This window comes from Sphaerodactylus townsendi, linkage group LG01 (genome assembly GCF_021028975.2).
Source record: "Sphaerodactylus townsendi isolate TG3544 linkage group LG01, MPM_Stown_v2.3, whole genome shotgun sequence".
NCBI classification, from domain to species: Eukaryota; Metazoa; Chordata; class Lepidosauria; order Squamata; family Sphaerodactylidae; genus Sphaerodactylus; species Sphaerodactylus townsendi.
The window spans coordinates 141470298-141488772 of record NC_059425.1 but is presented as its reverse complement, the minus strand read 5'-3'; the positions used below and the strand labels follow the sequence as shown (position 1 = coordinate 141488772).

The 18475-nt window shown below is 40.3% G+C and overlaps 1 protein-coding gene and 1 pseudogene across 2 annotated transcripts in view; both read left to right on the top strand.

Annotated features, from left to right (window-relative positions):
• Positions 1-18475, top strand: part of KCNQ5 (potassium voltage-gated channel subfamily Q member 5) — a 376112-nt gene that overhangs the window by 66002 nt on the left and 291635 nt on the right. The window lies entirely within an intron of this gene.
• Positions 16743-18475, top strand: part of LOC125442548 — a 52565-nt pseudogene continuing 50832 nt past the window's right edge.

Sequence of the window (18475 nt, the reverse complement as noted above, 5' to 3'; positions counted from 1 at the left end):
GATTTATCTTAGTTCAGAACTTGCTAAATTATATATTTACATTAAAGATAATGATCAAACAGTCTGGTAATTTGTCCTGATGATATTTTAAAGACATAGAATACCAATACTTTTTCCTTTGAATGTCAGTGAATAAAAAAAATACAGTTGGTATTATTGCCATTAAGCCTGAGGTGGGATGCAGCCTATTCGCACCTATTCGGTAGAACCGGTTACTAAAATTTTCTCAGTTCGGAGAACCGGTTATTAATGATTAACTCCACTAGGGACAAGGGGGTAATCTCTGTCCCTGGGTACAACAAATCTCATCAAGTGGGGCAAAATCGCCCCCCCCCAGGGCCCCCTGTGTTCCCCCTGCCCCTCATGGCACCCTCCCCACGTATGTATGAACTGTATGAAATAATACAATATATAGTAATCTTTTTTTTTGTTCATTGGTATAAATGTTGGGAAAGTATTATAGGTAAAGATTTTTCATTTTCTTTTTTCCCCTTGAAATTTATATTGGAAAGAAAGGAGTTTAAATTACTCTCTTAGATTAAGGAATTTGGATCTCTCCCTCTGTTAGTTTTCTTTCAAGTGGAATACCCCGCCCCCAGAATGCCTGGTCCAACCCCCGTCGTGCCCTGCCCAGCCCCATTGGTGCTACGCCACTGTTTGAATCCCACCACCATCGGAACCTGTTACTAACATTTTTGAATCCCACCACTGCATTAATCATATATTTACTGGAAAAAAATGGCATGTGATATGAAATTTATGAGAATCATAAGAAATAAAAAGCCTGAGAAACTAACAGTGCAGTCCTAAAAAGACTTAGGCTCATTCCGCACATGCAGAATAATGTACTTTCAAACTGCTTTCAGTACTCTTTGAAGCTGTACGGAATAGCAAAATCCACTTGCAAACATTTGTTAAAGTGGTTTGAAAACGCATTATTTTGTGTGTGCGGAAGGGGCCTTAGATCCTTCTAAGTCCATTGAAGTTAGTGATGAAGGGTCTAACTTGGTTTTATACCTCTAAGACCTATAGAATGTATTAAACTATATTTTAATACTGAATAATTCTAGAGAGCAAAGTATGTTTATGAAGTAATAGATTAATTAAAAAGAAATTACATTCCCAGTGTGACTTTGGGGGATTGTTTTCACATCAATTCGGGGGATCAGTTTTCACATCAATTGTTTTCACATCATTATAAGAAACTGAATTGACAACTGATTTTAAAGGTGAAGTAATAATTTGTTCTCATGTTTTTCAGTGTATTATTAAAGTGCAGTTTACAGTGGTCTTCTTGAGATCAATGGAAGCCAAGGTAGTTATTCTCTGGAACAAAACAAAGTAGTTCAGATAAGAGTATCAGTTCTGTGTTGGGTATAATGGTTATAGTGCAATAGAGTTCACCGTCCAAAGCAGCCATTTTCTCCAGGAATCTGATCTCTATAGTAGGACTGTCAGGCCCCCTGGTGGGAGTGAGGGGATTCCCCACCTCTGAGTTCCACTCCCACTGCCAGTCAGCTGGTTGATTATGTCACCGGAAGTGACATCATCACCATTGCTGCTGATGTGGGATACTCTGGCATTGGTCAAAAATTCTATGATAAAATGGCTTCTGCCACAGAGGTTTTGCCCAAATACCAGAGTGTTCCCATGTTTCCAGCAGTGTGACTATATCACTTCTGGTATGTGCTGTGAGTGATGCTGTTGGTGACATTTCTGAGACACCAGCTTAGGGCTTATGTTGCTGACAGTAAGCCCTCACTTGGTTACCAGGACAGACCTGGCAACCCTACTGTGTAATCTGGAAATCCGTTATGATTCTGGGAGTTGACAGCCCTGAAGTCAGACAGGAAAGTTCAGCAGTTCCAATAAGGGAAAAACCTACAAACTCTGAACACAAAACTACCTTCATCTTAACAACCAGTGGGTGCACACTGGGGGCTTAAGAACTCATGGATCTGTTTTTGTGAATATTAGAATTCAAGGCAAGATCCCAGGAGCAGCAGCAGTCCTCTCTTCGAGTTCCCCGAAGCCCTTGTGACATGATTTGGTTTCTGCTTCAGGAAGATAGGATAGAATCATGGTACTTATCTGTATTCCTCATGGAATATTGTGGTAGGTTGCTGAAATGCCTTTTAAACTTGATTGCAATTTCTTGCAGCCTTCTTTCTCACAGATCTGTGAGTTAATCTTTGCTTTCCTTATTTTATGAAGAAATCTTCACAAATCTTCATTACACAATAAACGGCATGTCCACTTTTAAGACCAATGAAATAGTCCACCGTGTTGAAGCATGGATGCTGACTCCATTAGATTGCTCATGATCCTAATATGAATGGATGATTTTAAACTTTGCATAACTGTTTTGCCCAGTCTGCAAACTCAGCAATTTATTTCTGTAGTGACTACAGTTGCTTCATATTAAGAAGGATTTGTTTGCTGGCATCTCTCTGATAGCTATTTTTAGCAGCGGATCTAAGAACTTTTACATGTTATGCTCTCAGTTTTGTAATTTGCTCTCTGAAGAATATCCCAGAGTTCAAGAATCAGTGTAATGTAAAGCATCTATTGTTCTTCACAGAAGTGAGTAAAGAGCAAAACATTGATTTAATGAATCATTACTTCCAGATATAAACAAAAATAAATGTTGTTATGACAGTAGTTTTCCTGAGGACACACTGAGTGAGGACACCTGAGAATCAGGTAGGTTGCCCTGGTAACCAAGAGTCAGCCTGATAGCTGGATTAAACTAGAAAAGCCATGTGAGGCCTATCATTGGTAAAAAATAATGCCCAAACCCAAAGGAAGGGTGCCTGCTAAAAGAGTTTTTCTACAGAAGAGTCACACAATCATGTTTTTCACATCATTATGGTGGCCAGTACCGCTAATTTTGTTCTTTGCAATTTGCTTGTGTAGCAATTTCCCCAAATAGTTTTTCACATTTTTTCAATGAGGAAGGAAATTCTCAATAATTGCATATACTAAATAATTGCATTTATGGCACCTATGGTGTGTTCAAAGAGCTTTACATACACAGCAGTGTGTTTGTGTAGTATTTTGGGTTTTGAATCTGTACTAGTAAGTCTTTTCAAGCCAGAAATAAAGGTAGGAAACAAACAAACAAACAAACAAATAAATAAAAGGCATCCGTGTCTGAAGATTCCATCACAGAGCTCAGCGTCACCTGAAGGCCTTGGCTCCTACTGCCTGGGGTGGGAGTAGAGCTGATAGGGTAGCAAGAATGCTAGCTGATGAAGTGGCACAGCAATGCAGATGCTGTTTCCCAATGCCTAGCAAATGGAGCTGCTGCCTTTCTCTGCCTGGAGCATAAGGCACTGAGTGAACATAGTGGAGCCCAACAAACCTGTGGAGGAACACCAACTACCTCTGACTACTAAGTTGGTGCCTGTCAATGAAAGCCTGTTTCAAACATAGCAAAATAAATCCAGCTCTAATAAACTTGACTGGAAAAATGGATTCCCTTCTTACTGACTTCCCTCTCCGATTCAGATGTTGCAGTAGTGGAGAAATATAACTATGAGTTTCGAAATATATGACATGATATATGGCATAAAAATATATATGACATAAAAAATCTATACTTACGTCACTGCTTGTGTGCTTCCATCTCTGGCCCCTTCCACTGTCTCTCCTCCCAGTGTCAGTAGGAAGCATTTCCTGAATCAGCTGTCTCTCTGCTCCTCCCTCCCCTGCTGCTATTTTTAGCATATCCTCCCCAGTTCACCCTGGCTGGCTAGGAGAGCAATGCACAGCCCTTCGACATCTATTTACCTCCCCTCATCAGGCAATGCTCATATCAGGGTCCTCCAGGACATCTGCCACCACTGAAACAAATTTTCCTCACCTGTCCTTTATGGCTCCTGCCAAATGTGGCAGCATTGTAGAGGGCTGCTGTTGCCATGCTGAGGGAGCATCACCTGTGCATAGATGAATTCAATGGTGTGGCTTTGCGATGGAGGGGGAAGGATATGAAGCCTCAGCTAAACAGAACTCACTGGCTTGGGGAAAGGAATCAGACATCACTTCTCCTGTGCTCGGAGCTGCTTTCTACAGTACTGCCTGGCTCACCAGAGTGGGGCTGGAGCCTTTGCACTACACATGCCCAGTCAACAAGGGCCTTCCTGGCCTGGGGGGGAAGGAGTTGGGCAGGTGGCCAAAATGTGCCCCATGTCACCCAGGCAAATGGTCAAATGTCCCGCTTGCCCTCCCAAGATACGTCACTGCATTTATGTTTCCAGGGAGCATCCATTTGAAAATATCTGCCTTCATCATAGAATTCCACTTGACTTGGAGCCTCGGAACATTCTGTTGAATTTTCCAGCCATTTTGTGATTAATTGCACTCCCTGCAATGGCAATCATTTTGTGGTAGCACTCTCAAATTTCAAAAAAGTTGATGACCACTGTCTTGCCGAATATGTTTTAGTCCACCCCACATGAACCTTTGTTATGTGGATTTTATTTTTTGAGTGTATGGGATTGCCACTAGGCTGGAGAAAAATATCTGTCTGTTTGTTGGAGGTATAAGGTGTGGAAAAGTAAAGATGGAAGTTTTCATGTTATGGAAATAAATAACATAATCTGCTATATTTATTTTTAATCATTCAATTCAGTTAATCACCTGCTAAACAAAACTCTATTAAACCTTTAGTAAAGAAACATAACTTCTTTAACAGGTGGTGGGTATTATCAGTTGCATGTAACAGTAGAATTTAGTGCTGGAAGTTATTTAAGATTTAACTGTGGAAGTTGTACTATTTAGGGAAGATAAAGACGTTGAGAAATGAACGAGACTTCAGCTGGATAGGGGAAATGTGTTTTTATATCAAAGAATATTTGTCATGAAATTTAAGAACAGCCACTGTATGAATTTACCAGGTTATGTTAAAGCTGGAAAAAATGAGATTTGTTTCATGGTAACCCTTCTTGAAACTGAGATGTTGCTTAATTTTTATGGTCGGTGCATATGGAGCAGCTTTTTACCCTGGCAGCTCATTAGTCTCAGGCCAAGGAAGGCCTCTCTTGTTACCTGCTATCATTTGATTAGAAATCACATAGTTTAAATCTGGGCCCTTCTGCAAGTAAGGCATGTGGTCTACCAATGAGCCACTCTTCCCCCATCACAGGCGACTGAAATGATGAATGGACAATTATGGTATTTATTTATATTTGTACTGGATTCAGAGTTTGAATTTGAACATTGCAAACCCTTTCATTTCTTAAAATAATATTTTAAAGCAGCCTTCTTGAAGTAAACTATACACAATTACAGTTGATTTAACAACAAGTGCTTTGTTTCAATCTGTGGGAAATAAACCATGTTTCTTTATTGTGGCCTCTATGCAGTCTGGCTTACGGAATCTGTATACTTAAGCCTTGTGCAGAACTGTCTATACCCATGAGAAAAGGGCAGATTCTTCTGCTTTTTAAACTCAGGACCCTTCTGCACATGCAGAATAATGCACTTTCAATCCACTTTCACAATTTTTTGCAAGTGGATTTTGCTATTTTGTACAGTAAAATCCAACTGCAAAGTGAACTGAAAATGTATTGTCGAAGGCTTTCACGGTCGGATTCAACTGGTTGTGGTGGGTTTTCTGGGCTGTGTGGCCGTGATCTGGTGGAACGTGATCGTGTTCCTAATGCAGGCGAAACTTTAGGAACAAGATCCACCAGACCATGGCCACACAGCCCAGAAAACCCACACAACCAGCACTGAAAATGGATTGAAAGTGCATTATTTTGTATGTGTGGAAGGGGCCTCAGTTTCTCTCCCTTTTCAAGGCCTGTTGCCTTTTGATCACTATAGAGAAGTTCATTTAGACATATTTTCCTCTTTACTTTTCTTTGGCAAGAAAGTTATTTAGTTTTTTTCTTTCAAAATTTTTGTAACTAGTTAGTGTAGTTCAGGATAGGTAATTCTATTCTTTTGTTTTCCATTTAAAAATGGAATTGCTGTGTGACTCACTCAAGGAAGCCATGGCCCTCAGTTTGCAAGACATAAACAAGGCTGTTAATAATAGGATATCTTAGAGATCATTAATGCATAGGGTCGCCATAAGTACAAAGCAGTTTGATGGCATTTAATGCACACCTCAATGTGAGTTAAAATGTAAAAAACAAGAGTAAATAGAGTAGCCAAAAACCTGAAGAAAAGTGGCCTAGTCTTTTAGCAAAGGTTTAATGAAATAGTATTTAGCTCCATGCAATTAAAAGCTTTAACTGCCTATTTTCATACATTTAAAAAAGTTCCCTGCTCAGACAATAAAACACTTGTAGGTCTTCAAGGATTTTATTGAAGACATATGAGAGACAGAAGAAGACAGTTCTGGCGAAAAGGTGCCAGGCAGTTGATAATATGAATAGCATAGTCCCCACCCCCACATAGGAACAGAGAGAGTCAGAAGTGTCCAGTCTGGAGGCCTTTCCCAGCTGCAGAACTCCACGGCCAGAACTGTTGATAGCAATGCACCTGCAAAAATACTTCCAGACATTTCCCCCTTCCCAACAAGAGCATCCTGACAGTATGGGAGTGAAAAAAAGGTTGGGAACCACTGGTTTACACTATTATCTCAATTCATTTATTCTCCTTAATTATTCAGGGTACTTATTTTTTGAGTTTTTCCTCTAAATATGAAAAATTCTTTTAATACTGCATGATAATGCTGCAGACTACCCACTGTTTCTTTCAGTGCAATTCAGTGCAGAGTAATTCCAGTCTAAGTTCACTGAGATTAATGGGCTTAGACTAGAGTAACTTTGTTTTGTAAGCTCAAGTAATAAAACTTGTTTACAACAACATTGATGGTTTGGACTTCAACTTTTATTTTATCTCCTCCAAGCAGGCGCAGACAGTGATCCCTTGTTGTGCAGCAACTTGAACTTCCAACACTCACTGTGGATACATTTTTGAATAAAATTGAGATATTTGTGTTTTAAAATTTCATGGCCATTCCCCATTCAATGAATATATAATGTTATGTGTTAAGTACACATTTCATGATCTTGATGTAATAAACTAATTTTAGGTTTGATACAAAAACTTTGCAATATATTTTTCTCCCATTTTTTGTTTTGTTTTCTGTCTCATTCCTTCGACAAAGTGTGAGGAAAACATTTTTCCCAGGAGTTTCAAACTGTCTGGAAATATTGCATCTCTAGTCCTTAATAGAGTATATATTGTTAGGTACACAAACGTCACAAGTGTGCAAAGGAGCCGGTGCGGTGTAGTGATTAAAGTGTCAGACCAGGATCTGGAAACCCGCAGCTTGCATCCCCACTTTGCAGTGGAAACTTGCTGGGTGATTTTGAGCCAGTCACACACGATTAGCCTCAACCCTGGACAAGTACATGGAAGCAGCCAATAGGAAACCACCTCTGAACACCTCTTTTCTTGAAAACTCTGTGGGGTTGCCTAAGTCAACTGTGACTTGACAGCAAGAAATTCAAAAACCTAGCTAGGATAAGGCTATGATCCTTTTCCTTTGAGAAATAAATTCCTGAATGCCCTGAATGTTCGATCACTTATATGAAATTGCTATTTAATGATTTTGTTGACACATTTCCAACTATGCATGAACAACCTATCATTACAGCGCTTCTCAGTTAAGAAGATTAATTCTCCAGGTCAAGCCAATTTCTTTCTCTTGTTTGACATAAGTCTACACATTACAATTTGTGTAATAATACAGAGGGTTTTTGTTTTTTTACAAAGTTGCCCAGTCATACTACTGAAGCACTAGTCAAAATATGAACAGCGTTCATCACAAAACTTAGCAGAGCCATGATGTGACTATTTAGCTTACAAACTGTAGGACAGTGCTCTTTTTCTCAATAACATAAAATTGGTTCAGGATGAGTAATGGAACTCACTGGAACTGGCACCTGGGGTGGCTTTCCCAAATCCTGAAGGAGAAGGAATTTGTGGAAATTAGTGCACTAGTCATTTCTGACAGATTAATGATTTCATAGTATTAATTTGGAACGTATTAATTTGCATCCAGATATAGACACTCACTGCCATTTTGACTTTTCATTTTTTTTTCATCTGAATTTAAAAAATGGCTATCTGGATAAAGCCCAAGTTTTTTTTTAAAAAAAGCATTTCAGCAAGCTTCAGAGGTGGCGGGGCAGCCAGGAGAGCTGAGTGCAGAGATTAGCTCAGCCGATTTCTGCATGCAGCTCTCTCCACACCAAGCCTAAGCCCAAGTGTGCTAGAGGCAGTGGGAAAACTAGTAGGCCTGAGTGTAAGGGTCAGCTCAGCCAATACCTGTGTTCTGTTCAGTGGTGGGATCCAAACATTTTAATAACAGGTTCCGATGGTGGTGGGATTCAAACAGTGACGCCGCTGCACACATGCACCTCCAAGTCCCTATTGGACAGGGAGGTTGCTTTAGTAACCCCTTCTCGGCACTCTGAAAAAATTAGTAACCACTTCTAGAGAAGTGGCGAGAACTGATTGGATACCACCTCTGGTTCTGTTCTGTGGCTCAGAATTTTTTGAGATAAATTTTAAAAGACCTGAAATTTTTTTTAAAAAGCCAGCATGGGAGGTTTTTCAGCCTTTTCCAACCATTTCTGGGTATTTTAAAGCTGGACTCCCTCAAAAAAAAAAAAAAAGGATACACACCCCTATTTGAAAGATTTTATGAGCACCTAATTCATTATAAAGCTTAACTTTTTGCATATTGGTGGTGCCAGATTTTTAGGATGAATTCAAATATTCAGTATTACCAAATACTGTGGGAATTGTGCATATGCTGTTATAATAAACAGTCTAGTAATAACACTATATCACATATACAACACATGATAGACAGGATACTTTAGACCACATTTTGTTCACAAACTTTTGTAGCATCAGTAGAGTGTACCTCAGCAGGATTTGGGCAACTAATCAAGTGGCAGCAGCAATAATATAATCTATTTAACCCAATCAAAATTGTCCTGTTCTCTTGCCTCCCCCACTTTGCATCTAGTCTCAGGAGAAGGAAGAGTTAGATTTATATCCCCCTTTTCTCTCCTGTAAGGAGACTCAAGGGGGCTTACAAATTCCTTCCCCCCCCCGCAAATACCCTGTGATGTGGGCTGAGAGAGCTTTGAAGAACTGTGACTAGCCCAAGGTCACCCAGCTGGCATGTGTTGGAGTGCACAAGCTAATCTAGTTCACCAGATAAGCCTCCACAGCTCAAGTGGCAGAGCGGGGAATCAAACTCAGTTCCCCAGATTAGAGTGCACCTGCTCTTAACCACTACACCATGCTGGCACTCATTGTGAAGGCTAGTTGTGAGGCCAAGTGAAAAGAAGAAGAAGAATTTGGATTTATATCCCCTCTTTCCCCCCTGTAGGAGACTCAAAGGGGCTTACAATCTCCTTGCCCTTCCCCCATCAAACCCAGTTCCTCCAGATTAGATACATGAGCTCTTAACCTCCTACGCCACTGCTGCTCCCAAGCAAAAGTATGATACTGTACAATTCACATTTTGATACCGCAGGGATCATAAACATGAAAGTCATTTTATTTAATGTTATGTGTCTTCTGCCAATCAGAATAAATATACATCCTTATTATAAATACATTATGAATAAACCAACTTATTGCAATCCCAGCAAGGGCCTTTCAAGGCAAGTAAAAAGCAGATGTGCTTTGCCATTGCCTTCATCTGCAGAGTCTTCCTGGTTCCTTGTCTCTCTTCCAAGTACTGACCCTGCTTATCTTCCAATATCTGATGGGATTGGGCTACTATATCATGCTGCCTTTCCTCCCACTAAATACATTACTTGGCAATAAATGCTGTTGGTTAGGATTGGTCTTAATGTTAATTTATTCTTTGGATAATTGCCTATAAAAACAGTTTTATAATATTAGTATTTTCTGAATTGCTTTGCTCATCAACATAAATAGCTGGGAGTGCACAGTTGAGTGTCGTAATCCGCAGCTTCTGTTCACCTTTGTTAGTGACAGGCTAGATCCAAGTCACTTTCTTACAGTACAGAAGGTTGTGATTTTAGCTGATTTCCCCCCGTCATTACAGGCGCTCCCAATTCACCCTTCATCCTAACCCTGAGGGTCTCCAGCATGGATTACCATATTGGGGAGCTCAGTTGGCTGCTAAGGGAGGGGGGCAAAGGCCAGAAAGTTACATTGTGCAGACAGAAGTGCCTTTCATTAGTGAAACACCAACTTTGGATTTAAGTCATTGATATCTATACTGCTTGTAATGTATGAAGTTGTGTAATGTCTTTCCAGAGCTGAAAGGCTGTATTCCCATTTTACAGATAATGAAAAAGCATTGTTACTGAGACCATCCTATTTATCCATAGCTAAAGAGCGATTTGGGAGTGTTCATCCTTCTCTGTTTAACAGACTATACTTAGGCTGTCCAATAATTATTGTAATCTCAAAACTATGTTTTAAATAAAATAATACTGAATTTTAAATCATTATGTAACATTCAAGAGTGCTAGCTTTGATTTTCTAATTATACTACCAACATGGTTCAAGTGCTGGTTGGTGGGGAAATGTAGAGGATTCTTCTCCCCTCGTATATCTGATGACTATGAAATCATCTTCAGATTCCTCAGGTGGAGATGTACATAAGCCCTCCGGGGAAGGGGGCCTATAAGTTTAAAGTATGTATGTATGTATGTATGTATGTATGTATGTATGTATGTATGTATGTATGTATGTATGTATGTATGTATGTATGTTTGTTTGTTTGTTTGTTTGTTTGTTTGTTTGTTTGTTTGTTTGTTTTGTGTGTGTGTGTAAGTAAGTAAGTAAGTAAATAAATAAATAAATAAATAAATAAATGCTTGTGAGAAATTATTTATAACCTATGGATAGTGAAAAGGAAAGTATTATTTTAAATGTAAGTGCAATTTTTAATTTGAATTATTTAAATGAAAGAGGACTTCTGAATATTTGGCAAGTTTAAAACTCATTCTATAACAACCATAAAACTGACCTCTTGGACCTACACAGAATTGCCAAGTGAAAATAAAAGTTTTCTTTCAAATGTTGGTTGCTATGGGCAACCGGGACTGACTCCAAAAGATGAATACTCTACCTACTTAGAGCATAATGCTTACTTTGTGAGCTAAATAAAGAGCTAAATTACAGAGAAGAAGTTGTTTAAATGTGAAATATCAAGGGAGCAAACCCTAAAATTATTAAGGGATAGAACTCTGAAAGGATTTGCACTACACTGATTGCAGCTGGCTGTCATTTCTTGTGGCCATATTATCAGATAGCACCCCCCCCCCCCAAATGCAGTGGATTGAATTAGATCAGTGTTTCTTAACCTGTGGGTTGTGGACCCAGAAGTAGGTGGCGAAGCTTCTGAAAGTGGATTGCAGGCCAGCCCTCCCTAATGGCCACCACTGCCTTTTGCATCACTCTTTTTCTCTCTTCATCCCATTTGCCAATTTTTCATACTCTTGCCTCCCCTGCCCTAAAACTATCCAAAAACTACACAGTAGGGACTGGGAGCAGAAAAAAAAAGCTGGAAAGAAAGTGTGAGCTGTTTAACTAGAGGAAAAACTAGAGGAGGATAGAATGAGTTGTGTGCATATGTGAGCTCCAGCTTGGTACTGCTCCTTAGCAACCAAACTACAGTTGCTCACTCAACTGTAGCATATTATTGCCTTCTACCTCCTGTAGGAGATAAATGATGTGTTGCACTCCTTTTTGCCAACCCCTTATCACCTTCAGATTTGCAAATCCCCTTCCCGCATGGACTTCCTCAAATTCCTCCCTAGCCCAACTGGCAGAGATGACAGAGATGACCTGCTCTCAGGTAGTTGACCTGAGGCGGCATAATATGAACTCTCTGCTTGGAAGAAAAGACTCTTTGTTCTAACCTGGCTCTACCTCGAGTGACATGTTTATGGATCAACTGGTTGCTGTAAAGGAGACCTCTTAATTTCCTACTCTCACAGTCAGTAATGTGTGGATTAAATCTTTTCTCTTATCACAACACAGTCACTGATGAAAGTCTATACTTTAGTCACTCAGGAAGTGGTTAAAGGTGTTATAATGTTCAGCATTAAGCAGTTTTGAGAGAAAAGCAGTTAAGAAGCGTCTTCCCTCTCGTACATAGTAATTCTTACCCAATGGTAAAAAGTCTATCTTCTAAGTTTAGATGGAAACTAGGAGAGCTTTCACAGCTTGTAGCCAGCTTGTAGCCTAAAATGGTCACCTAATATCAAAAATGTCATCAAAAAAGCACAACAAAGAATGTTCTTTCCTAAGCAGCTCAGGAGCTCAGAAACTGCCCAAGGAGCTGCTGATACAGTTCTACAGAGTAATCATTGAGTCTGTCATCTGCACCTCTATAACTGTGTGGTTTGGTTCTGCAACCCAACAAGATCGACACAGACTTCAGAGAATAATCAGAACTGCAGAAAAAACAATTGCTGCTAACCTGCCTTCCATTGAGGACCTGTATACTGCACGGGTCAAAAAAAGGGCTGTGAAAATGTTACTGACCCCTCGCATCCCTGGACATAAACTGTTTCAACTCTTACTACCCTCTAAGCGTCGCTACAGAGCACTGCACCAAGGAACAACTAGACATAAGAACAGTTTTTTCCCGAATGCCATCACTCTGTTAAACAAATAATTCCCTCGATAATGTCAAACTATTTATTATATATTTATTATATAATTACTGCACTACTTTTTTCATCATTCCTATTACCCATCTCCTCCCAATTATGACTGTATGACTATAGCCTGTGCTGACATTACATTTTATGTTTTTATTACTATTGATTGTTTCCTGATTGCTTACTAGACCTATATGACAATCATTAAGTGCTGTACCTTATGATTCTTGACAAATGTATTTTCTTTTATGTACACTGAGAGCATATGCACCGGAGACAAATTCCTTGTGTGTCCAATCACACTTGGCCAATAAAGATTCTATTCTATTCTATTCTATTCATTCTATTCTGTGCCCCGTGCACTGTGCTGAGGTTGAAAACTAGACCATTTTATGTGATTTATCTGCATTAAATATTTCTACTTTGTAGAGAGAAAAAATCCAGTCACATGTGATGAATGCAACCAATTGTGCTATCTCGGTAAGCAAAACATGACATTTGAATGCAAATTATAGATACACACATTTTCCTATGTAGAATAATATTTCTGTAGGGAAATCAAAAAGTGTGAAGTGACTTCCAGAAGAATCAACTTCAGTCCTTAATCTGAGGCAAAGTTTTGACCTGTGCTTTAGAAACCAAGGTTTTGCCCTGGAAGCAGCATCTTCTATGTCATACATTAGTTGATATTTTTTCTTCACTGTATATATATATATATTGATTGGCAAAGAATCACGTAAAATGTGTCATGATAGTTACAAGAACAAGTTTCACAGAATCTTAAAGTAGACTAAATATAGTAATGGAGAAGAAAGTGGTCAAAGGCTGGAATGTATCCCTCATATTTAGAGACTGTGCCATTTGGAATGTTACTTGCTTGGGATTCATAGTAGGATACGATGTATGCAAAAGCATCTGGTTGGCCACTGTAAAAAATGAACGCTGAACTAGATGGAAATCAAGGTTATAGTTTCCCCTGGAACTGGTGAGGATAAGGCAAGGGCATGTAGTTGCATTTCCAACAGTCTTCCTACTTCAAAGGTTTAAGTTCTGTCTAGCTGTAATGCTGGGATTGGAAATTTGCTGCTGCCTACCCTCTGGGACAGAGGATAAGACTGTGTGAGGGCTGATGATGATGGCTGCATGGACTCTATGAAGAAACCAATTAGATAAGGCATTAGGTAAAGTAAGCCCATCCCCAGGGATAATTTGTTTTATGAGCATGTTATACAAGGCTGACAATGAATGGGGAATCCTCGTCTTGAAATTCAAGAGGGTCTAAGGTGGGGCCCAACATGATGCCCACTGAGACAGCCCTGCAGGCTCAGACTTTGCAGGGTGGGGGCTTGCAAGGGACTGTGCTGCCACCTAGCTGGAGAGTGGACAGGCACGGCCTTCAGCGCTGGTGGGAAGGTTTCCCAGGGCTGGCCCAGGAAGAGCAGCTGGCAGTAGGTCCCCCTGGAGCTGGATTTCAGCCTGCCAAGGAACCCTGCAGGGAGGGGGACTCTGTGGCAGCAGTGGAAGGGACTCCTTCCTCGATGGCCAGCATAGCCACCCAGCGCAAAGGCAGCCCAGTCTAGATGGGGGGGGGGCAATTTGCCACCCCATGTGACAAAATGGCGATCGCCTGGGGACATATGACCCCATATATATTGAGAGTCAGCATTGTGTAGTGGTTAGGTGGATTCTAATCTGGAGAACCGGGTTTGATTCCCCACTCCTCCACCTGAGTGGCGGAGGCTTATCTGGTGAACCAGATGTGTTTCCACACTCCTACATTTTTGCTGGGTGACCTTGGGTCACAGTTCTTCAAAACTCTCTCAGCCCCACCTACGTCACAAGGTGTCTGTTGTGGCAAGAGAAAGGGAAAGGGAAAGTCAGCTTGAGTCTCTTTACAGGAAAGAAAGGTGGGATATAAATCCAAACCCCTCCTCCTCCTCCTCCTCCTCCTCCTCCTCCTCGTCTTCTTCATATGTCCCCCTGCTCAAAGGGGCTTACAAACGCCTTTCTCTTCCTCTCCCCAGCTTTGCCACTTTGGATGACCATATAAATTGACTGATAGCCTCAAGTTTTAACTAATGTGTAGAAATGAAAGCATTATTTGCCTTCATGAGGCTAACTAAATTAGCAGTTTTTAAAAGTAGCAAAAGCCAAAGGATTATAGATCCCAAAGAAAGGGGAAAATGTTGTTTTTGTCCATTGCTAGTTTTTACAACATCATGAGATCCCATAAGTGGGAATTAAACCTTTCTATATGCAAAGTGTATGTTATGCTACTTAGCCTCACTCCCAGTTGCCCCATTGTGCTGAATGCCGAGTGTTTAAGGTCCCTGATTGAAACACAGGAAATAAAAAGCACAAAACAGTAGAATTATACATCTTAATATTGTTGATCTAGTTAACAAGTTGGGAAACCTCCAGTTATTTATTTATTTATTGCATTTATATCCCACCATATCTCCAAAGACTTAAGGCAGGTGACAATAAAAACAGTACAATAAATACCATAAATACCATAAATATATAAAACATTTAAAACATCATAAATACATACATTTTAAAAAACAAATACAAGCAGGTAGTGCAAAAAACCCAACATGAGAGCACAAAAAACAAACAAAACAGATGCATATGCCATATCCAAACAAGGACCAGAGATAATTTAGGAACAGCGGAAGTGCATACATTTGCATTCATTTCTCCACGAAGGCCAATTGGGAAGGTGGTGGCAGAATTGTTCTAGGTACTGACAGTAAGAAGCATATGTTATCTCTAGCAACTGCTTGTGTCTCTTTAGATTGCTTTACCTTTAGAATTCAAACCTGCAAAACCAGGATAGCTCTCCAATGAGCTTGCATACAGTGTGTTCCCTACCATAGCCAGCACTGCACATCTGGGCTCAGGGAACAGAGTTTCCAGAAGAGAGGATGTGACTTCCAGCCTGATAAATTGAAACAATGTTGTGAATTAAATACTATCCACCCAGTATTTTAATAACCATTCCATAATAGAGTATATGTATGTTTTTATAGTTTTGTCTTGATATTTAAAAAACAAAACCATTCCACTTCACAACAATAACTGAATGAGTAGTGGGGTCTACAGATTACATGCCTGTCATTAAACCAATTAACTATTTAGGGATTCTAATTTGTTCAGAGACACTTTGAATAGAAACCCATGTGACTAGTGCTGCTTCAGAGAAAGAGGCACAAGGGGCATTCATGCCTTTCTGGTCTCTTTCACATTGAGTGTACATTTCCATTGGGTTTGATTCTTGGTTATGCATACGTTTCTCCCTCATTACAGTCATCCTGCCTTCAGATCCGAGAACCCCTTCAGTTTCCAAAAGCTCTGAAAGTATGTATTGTCTAGTGAGAAGGCGAAACTTTCCCTTCTCACTAGACACAGTGTGAAACAGACTTTTCTCTGTGATACACCTCTGAAGATGCCAGCCACAGATGCAGGCGAAACGTTAGGAACAAGATCCATCAGACCACGGCCACCCAGCCTGGAAAACTCACCAGAACCATCTGAAAGTATGACTTTTCCCTCTTCCTTCTTCAGCAGTAGCATGCATTTAGCTTTCTCCAGGTTTTCGAACTCCTCCTGGCCTTTCCCCTCTCATACCAAAGCAGTCTGTCCCACCTTTGGGCTACTATTTCAGAAGGATCAGAAATGCTTTCTTTTTTATTTTCAGTTAAATTAACAAGACATAGACATGCTCTAGAAAACTAACACTAGACCAAAGACGACAGAAAGGGGGGAAACAGTAGAAGTTACATGGAAGCAACAAGGAAGCTGGGGGCAGGCAAAATGGTGGCTCATCTTGGGACACTTCGCAGCAGACAATCCCTGTGCAAACAAAAAATCATGGGGAAACCCCACCGTGAATCAAACAGCCACAGGGTAAGTAGTACATGCAGAAATGTTCAAACTGTACAATCCTAGGGAGAGTTAACTGTGTCTAAGCCCATTCTTTTCAGTAGACTTACACTGGAGTAACACTGTATAGGATTGCACTGTAAATGGAAAACAATAAGATCTGAGCTGAAATCAATAAGAGCTTTTTTCTTCCCCATATAATAGACAACAACAGATCTGCAACTAAAGATGAAAGTTGAAATGGAAAGGTAGTGACATAATTGTGCTGCAAAAGAAAGGAAGGAACCTCCTAGAGTGGTAAAGCTGCCCAGCAAAGTTTCCTGACTTGGATGGCCCAGGCTATCTTGATCTCATCAAATTATAAGCTAAGCAGGGTCAGTCCTAGCTAGTACTTAGACAGAAGACCATCAAGGAATACCAGGATAGTTGTGCAGAAGAAGTCAATGGAAACCACTTCTGTTAGTCCTTTGCCATGAAAAGCCTATTGGGTTGCCATAAGTTGCCTGAGACTTGATGGCACTTCATACTCCCCAAGTCTTCTGTAGTTGGATTTACATGTATGATCAGGGGTGGGGGGATTACATCTCTACTTATAGTTCAGTGGTTTTCTGATTCTTCTGTAAGAACACTTCTGACTGTGAGGGTATCATTTGAACTAGTTCAGTAAACTACATTATTGACTGGTTGATCGCTTGCTACCACTGCCTGACATCTACCTACCCTGATTTATGGTACCATTTTAAGAAGTGATGGCCCCTTCTAAAGACATTGATTGCAATGGACTTACAGCCCAATCCAGAGGCTGTGTTCGTTGGGGACAGCACCACTGCCATGCCACTGCACTGCCTCCAGAGGGTTTCCAGGTGGCACAGGGAGGCAGCAAAAGCTGAGAAACCCCCATCACCTAAAGCCCTCCATAGGCAAAACTCCTGCACCAGGGTTGTTCCCAGACCAAAACCCACTCTCAGCTGTGTTGGCATCTGACTTTAGGCCAGTGCAGCTCTGTGAGGTGCAGGCTCTTCTAGGTCAGACACTGCCGAGCTCCGCTGCATTCATGCACCTTCCTGTTACTTACGCTGGCAGAGTGGGAAAACATGCCTTGCTGGCTCCAAGATCCCATTCCTCCACCCGCCTGCCCCCCTCCCCCAATTGGGTTGCCTGAAGAGTCTAACTCTAGGATTGCACTGCAAGAATGCTGCTTTTTTGTAAAGATAATTTAATCTGTGAAACAATGCAGATGTAATGCTTTTAACCTGCTTTATCCATGAGTGTGGGAAAGAGTGTTATTCTGTAAACAACATTTTGGGTTACTCATTTGTACTTTGTAATAAATGAAGAAAAGGGATGTAAGCAGCTAGAAATACAAAATTTCAAAATATAACGGTCAGCATGGCTGTCATTATCATTAGCAAGATAACGTTTAGAGGGAGCCATCTGCAATGTGTTAACAAGCCAATGAAATAATAAGCGACAGCCGGATGATCCAGGAGCTAGCATTTGTGGCCGTGTGGGTTCTTATTTGTAGAGTAAATATGAAGCAGCATTATTTAAGGAGAGTTGATATTATTTAAAAAGGCCATTAAGAGTTTTGATGGGGATGGAGTAGAAGAGGTTGCTGTTGATCTTTGTTAAAATATGTCCAGCTATTGCTTTGTAGTAGTGTTTTTTGTGCAGATACGATGGTTCTATACACAATACTAGCAAATTCCTAGATTCTCAAGAGACTTTAGGACCCTCTCTGAGGAGGCTTCTAATAGTTTAAAGTAACCATTTTCTTTAAACTGCTGATTTTTGAAATACCCATTTTCTGAGGTGATAGAATGTGTTCAGAGATCCCATTATGGCTGGTCTTGTATCATGTTTCTATTTCTACTTCCCATTTTCAACACCTGAGTATGCCTGGTAATATGACTCTATCTGGCACAACAAACCTAGCTGTATATAAAGGGCCACATTGAGTT